This window comes from Triticum dicoccoides, chromosome 3B (genome assembly GCF_002162155.2).
Source record: "Triticum dicoccoides isolate Atlit2015 ecotype Zavitan chromosome 3B, WEW_v2.0, whole genome shotgun sequence".
NCBI classification, from domain to species: Eukaryota; Viridiplantae; Streptophyta; class Magnoliopsida; order Poales; family Poaceae; genus Triticum; species Triticum dicoccoides.
The window spans coordinates 508,225,144-508,232,097 of record NC_041385.1 but is presented as its reverse complement, the minus strand read 5'-3'; positions in this window follow the sequence as shown (position 1 = coordinate 508,232,097).

The following is a 6,954-nucleotide window of genomic DNA, read 5'->3' as shown; positions in this document are numbered from 1 at the left end:
TTTTCACCATGGTAAAACACTAGTCGACGACTTCTCACATCAGGGAGCAGTGGGTTTTACAGGCAGAGTCATCGTGACTAATTGCTGCCGCGCTTGCTCCCGTCAATCAAAAAATTAAAAATCATGTCATGCCTGCTCCCATCAATCAAAAAATTAAAAATCTTGCCGCACACAAACACCAGAGCAATGCCGCGGTGGATATTTAAATTTACCTGCCGACAAGTAGATAAAAAAGGGGTGAAAAAACAAATGTGGCGGCGGCCTAGCTAATCGGTCGAACTAGCCCAACTAGCTAGCTACCGTGCTTCACTGATGTACTCGGCGGGAAAGGTTGGTCTTTCATGATTTGACGACTTATTTACTTGCTTCGGTGCTACGACCGAGGAGGACCCAGAAAATGCGTGGTAGGGCGTCCCACGTCAGGAAGAATATATGCGTGCACCACTCGGGGGACCCCAAAACCGCGAGGTAGGGTGTGCCACGTCTCGGCACGGAGGAAAAATGTGCGTGCGAAAATATACTGTATCAGATGTAGTACCTATGGTTCTACCTCGGGACCCAGCCAGTCGGTCGAAAACACCCCACTAGCCACACATCTTCATCATGCAAACATGGCACGGAGGATAAATGTGGTTAGCTCCGTCTCGACCAGCCACAACGTCTCTTGTTCTAGGCGATTCTTCTATTTTCCAAGCTTTTTTTTAGTTGTAATAACACCACGGAAAGCTAGCGCCGCTCTTCATGTGTGCCCGTGCAAAGGTTAGACGATGGAGAGAAGAGAGATTGAGATCGCAGACCTAGGACCCACCAGTAAGTGAGTCAACGGTCATGCACGTTTTGACGAGGCACTCCCTCTACTCTACTCAACGTAATACTGTATAAAATCAAGTTATGGGACAAAGCCAACAACCGTTGTTGTTTCAGGCTATCGACTTATGCTTTGTAGTCCAGGTTGCCAGTTCGAATCTCGTCTTTCAGATTTGTTAGTTTTAGGTCCAAATTTGATTAATGACAAGTGGGACCCACGTGTGTTGTTCCGATATTTCAGTGTAGGATGGTTTTTTTGAAGAGACACTTTGCGCGGTTAGACAAGTAACGACACGACTTACACGTAATTTGCAAGTTTACGAACAAAATGACAGTGGCATAGAATATCACATCCACCCCGCAACTTAGATGCTATGGTGATATGAGTTTTTACACCGTTGGAAGTGAGATCCAATGGCTTGGGAGTAGTCTTTGTAATTATGCACAATTTCCAAACTCTCCAAAGTTTTTTTTTGCAAATAAAACATTCAGGCCTCATGTGTGCCATTGCATCTTCGATCCAACGGCTCCCCGTTGCTCATATTAGGTGCTCCCCATAGCTTAATTACCCGCTATGGTGATATGAGCATCTAGGTCGTATGATCAGTAATCAGATGGCACATGCGTAGTACTTGTACTTTCTGCGCATTTCCCAAACTCTCTCAGCCGTATATTGCAAAAACATTCAAACCTCCTACTGTGGGCCGTTAGATCTCAGTGAACTCGTATCACCAAAGAATCTATGGTGCGGAAGCACCTCATGTTCTCCCGTGCGAGAAAACATAAGGTGCTATCGCAGCTCGGATGCTACGGTGATACCAGCTTTGAGGTCGTCTGATCTAAGATCCAATGGCATCTGAGCAGTCTTTGTGCTTGTAAGCAGTGGCCGAAATCTTTTGGGGCTTTTCTGCAAAAAACCATTCGAACCACCGAGGAGGTGTTGGGTCACAAATCCAGCGGCTCCGAAGAGCTTGTATCACCAAAGCATCTAAGGTGTGGTACCACATGATATTCTTACGTACAGAAGAATATGATGTCCTCCTTCATCTTAGATGCTACGGTGATACGAGCTTCGAGGTCATTGGATATGGGATCCAAGGGCATCTGAGTAGTTTTTGTACAAATTGTGTGCAATTCTCAAACTCATCAAGGTTTCCTTTAAAAATATTAAGAAACATCATGTGAGCTGCTATATCTCAGATCTACAAGCTCCAAGCAACTCGTATCGGCATATATCATCTAAGGTATGGGGGCACATGATATTCTCCCGGGAGGAGGGGTGGGGGTGCACAACCAATCGGTGGTTGGGAGGATGGGGACAAATATAATCTAAACAACCCTAAACAGAGCTCCACAATTTTATCTAAGGTCTAGGGGCTGACCCCCGACAATCATAGCTCCGCCTAAACACAACATTTGCATGTACTGTAGTACTAGACTTAATATTCATGTTCCAGTTTCATGTTCATTTTAAATATTGAACTGAGTACCATGCATGTCTTACATTTTACTCCCTTCGTTCCTAAATATTAGTATTTTTAGATATTTCAAATGGACTCGCACATAAGGATGTATATAGACATATTTTAGAGTCTTGATTCACTCATTTTGCTCCGTATGTAGTCACTTGTTGAACTCTCTAAAAGACTAATATTTAGGAGTAGGAGTATTTTTGAATTCGTGCCATACATGCATGGTTTGGAAAATTAGATGCACTATACTTATTGGATTGTTGTTGTGTTTGTGCGTGTGTCTCTGTGTGTGTGTGTGTGTGGTCTATGCTTGATACATACAAAGTTTTCTCACCTCCATATTGTTCATCTTTTAAATTTGAATTTGCATTGGAAAACTTACTAGGGATACCATGAAATGTGAAATCCACGTTGAGATCACTATATCACAAACTTACTCTAATTCAACAACTCGTCATAAATCAATTACCACGTTGAGATTAGTATTTGCAAGGAAAATACGGGCATTGTAATACACATAGATTCGTTCGGCAATTTAAAAGGTTCCTTTCATATTCTCGAATGGTAGGACCCAACGGCGTACCAGCCAGACCTTGGCTCATGTAGATCCTAAAAAAACAAAAAAAACCGAGCTCGTGTCCTTCGGTGGCGTGCGTGGTATGCACATTAGGCAACCCCAACCATTCGAGCCTCAGCGTTTCAAGTTGAAATATCTGGAGGCTAGAATTCCATCCCTAGGAAATTCCCCTCATGTCCCCGGTCCATAATGACTACCGATGAACAATGGAGGGATGCTTTAGTAACTAGACAACGTTACCTACCGTGGAGCACGGTTCAATTCCCTCGGTCGCAGCTCATCAAGGTCACCCGTCAACTGAATTGCCTAGTACTACACCAGGATGAGCACAAAATTTAGCCCGTTTATTCGTGCCTAGTACTTGAGTTAATATATCAGGCAATGCACTGGTACGGAGGGATTATCCTTTTACTCTGCATATATAACTTGTCTGAAGTCTAACTAAGCAAAATGTCTGACCAAATCCTTTCTTAAGAAATACAACAGGAAAGATGTACGGCTTGAAAATTTATTGCATGATGCAGGTTATGAGTGTTTTGAATCCTGGATCTTAAATTTCAGAAAATCTAAAAGTGAGCATAAATTCTTGAAACTGAGCATGGTCACGTGATATGGCACAAATATTACTTTGTAAGTTTTATCTTCAATTTGAGACAAGCTGCTTATGACAAGTTGCATAAATGAAGAGCCAAGGTATTTTGGAACAAAGACCTGTCACGTTAAGGCGAATGCTTTCACTATTGAAACCGTGGGCGTTTATGTGCCGCCACAAGTCCCCGCTTCTCATCGGCAGGTGTCGTCCGAGCAAGCGTGTGAGTCGACCGGAGGCGTGCGAGCATACCGCTGCGCCGGCTGACAGGAAGGCGTGCGAGCAGACCGCTGTGCAGGCTCACTGGGAGGCGAGCCCTTTGACCAGTCTCCGCCGCCCACCTTCGTCCCAACTGCTCCCACTTTTAATGCCGCCGGTGCTGCAGTTTAAAATCAACCCTGCACTACCCGGTATCGCTACAATCTTCTCTCTTCCTCTCCGATTCTCCTATCGTCTACCTCCAACTAGCCTGACCTAAACGTACGCCATGCCGCATCACGATGGTCTGCCCTTAGTCTTCCAGTTCCCTGAGGAAGACATCCAACCGGAGTCTCAAGAACATAAGGCGCTTTGGGACAAGCTTGAACTGGCCTTGCAGGAAGACGCCACGCCTCTCCCTGCTCCCGTTCCGGCTCTCGTCACCCCGATTGCGCCAACGCCCATCCCCGTGGCATTGATGGACTGGGAGCTGCACATTGTCACCGAGCTTGACCCCACGGGGTTCCACAAGGTCCCCGCTGACTTTCACGCGCCCGTGCACCTGCCAGCGCATGCGCCTGCGCGTGCACTGATGCGCACACCCGTGCCGGTGCCTGTGCACCTGCCTACGCATGCACCTGCGCATGCACTAACGTGCGCGCCCATGCTGGTGCCCGTGCACACGAATGTCTCCGCCACGCCGTTGACAGCGCCTGTCCCCGCGCCGGTGCCAGTGCCCCCCTTAGCGGCATGGATGGCCGCCATCGACCGCTTCCTTGCACCAACGCCAGTCGCCTCCTCCCGCCAGTTGACTCACTCCGAAGTCCAGAACATTTTGGCCTTCCTTGAAGCTAGGCGAACGTCCAGGAGTACGCCAACAACGGCGCAAGACGCCGCCGCCGCCGTCGGTCAGTGGCCCGACGACACACAGAGCACGGCAGAGGAGCCGTTTCCCACTGCAAGACGCCCCCGCCGCCGCCGCGTAATCTAAATTTTCCATGAAAAATGTTTGGACTGCCATGCTTAAAATCCGAACGTTTATCATTTCTGTTTATTTTATACTGATCGTTGTATAACTTAAAGTCGGAGTCAGACTGAACGAAATCTATGGTTTGATCGATTGAATGTTCTGCTAGAGCCGTATCAAATTAAATATAAAACGTCATCAAGCCACATGTATTCCTTGTCATCCAACGACCTAGACTGCTTCAATGTCGAGCGCTCAACACGTTTAGCGTGTAGTTAATTTCATGCCAAAAATAGTGCTAATCACATGATAACACGCAAATAATATCCTGCTTAATATCCGCATGCACTTAATATACTTCCAAATTAACGTGCATTGCACGTACACACTGACTAGTGCTGCTAGTACGTGAAACTAGTGCCGTAACTTGTGAACGCGTCCAGATAAGGTCAACGGCAACATCGCCCGCGAGTTCATCGTGTTTGCCTGTGCGTCTAAGAGCATGGTTAAAAGCATAGCCAGCTGCTGGCTATAAGCCAGTGCCATGTCATCTAAAGCCCATCTTATAGTCAACATTTATAATAGTAGATTAAAAGAGTGTACTACTTTTTTATTATGCGGCCCATCTTTTATTCTCACAAAGTGCCTAGGAGCACGTGCTAGAGCTGGCTCTTCACGAAGAGCCCGCTTACCTTCTCTCTCCTCTTCTCTTTCCTCCAACTAAGCAGAAATATACTAGTTTATTCCTTATAGCCCGCTGACTCAACTCTATTGTACTTGCTCTAAACGTAGAAGGGGAGGAGAGAGAGAGAGCACACATGGAACCCACCAGTAAGTGAAGGCGAATAGTACTAAAAATAATGTTACATGTTATCCATTAAATAGGTTGTGGTAATATAAAAACATTATGTGAACAAAGGGGGGTACAACAAACATTGTTGTTCTACGTATGTTGCCTATTGACGTGCGGCTTGAAGGCCCGGTCGCATGTTCGATCCTCGTCCTTTATTTTTTAATTTGTATATGGGTCCAAATTTGTTTCATGACATGTGGGCCCCTCGGTGTGTAGTTTTGTAGCACTTTAATTTGTGGGTCGAAATTTGTTCCATTCCAAGTGGACTATCGGTGTGTAGTTTTGTAGCTTATTTATAACAATTAAGAGAACAACAAAGTTTTTTGCAATAATACCATGCTGCGACGTTGAAGGCGAGAAAGGACATGCGAGAGAGCGATGACCGAGCCAGAGGGAAATGAACTAGGGGAGTTGCGGGGGTTGCAACGGTGTTTGGAGTAGTTGTGGGCCGAATGCTACGAAAATATAATCTAAACCGATCGGAATAAATGCCTACACAAATTAATCCAAGGTTGGAGTGCCCCTTGCAATGTAAATAGCTCCGGCTTTGCGAGGGATGGAGAGGTACCTTCAATGCATGGAAGATACGGTGTGAGAAAGCGAGGTCAATCGAGAGACATATAGATAGAGAGACAAAGTGAGTGTGGTCCGGCATTCATTAAACAAACATATATGCTCTGGAGAGATATTGTCCGATTGAGCTTTTGGCAAGGGTGAGGGCTGTAAGATAGAGCTTGAGAGATGATCCAGTCACAGACGTGCAGATATATTTTGTGCATGGGAGGAAGCAAGGTCAATCGATCACATAGGGTTGCCGTGCGATCGAAAGAGTGAGAAGGGTTGGAGAGAGTGACCTAGATAGACAATGTGCGTGACAGAGTATACAATGTTAGGTCGAATTGGGCTCAAACATGGTGATATATCGTTTTTGTCCGAGAAAGAGCGAGGTCAATCGAGACATACAAAGAGAGAGAGAGAGAGAGAGAGAGAGAGAGAGAGAGAGAGATTGAGTGAGCGTGGCCCGCCATGAGGTCGAAAGAGTGGGGCGGCTTGGATGGACTGACCTAGATAGACAATCTGCATGAGAGATTATAGAGTGTGTCGATCGAGGCCCGAACAGGGAGATATATCATTTGTGTGTGAAAGAAAACAAGGTTAAACGAGACTCAGATAAAGAGAGCGAGATTGAGCGAGTGTGGCCCGCCGTGCGGAAGAAAGAGTGAGACAGTATCGAGGGAGTGACCTAGATAGACAACGTGCGTGCGTGCGCACAAGAGGTTGGGGGGATAGATAGGCAATGCATGTATTTAGCGCAAGAGGGAGAGAGGGAGAGGGAGAGAGAGAGAGAGAGCTCGGCATGGGGTGCAATGGCGGGTGTGTGAGGTACATGGGTTGTGTAGTTGACAGACTTAGAGATCGAAACATGGAGAGAAAGAATGAACGTGTGTTGGAAACCGATAGCTTCCTAAGGTGGTTAGGAGAGGAAGATTG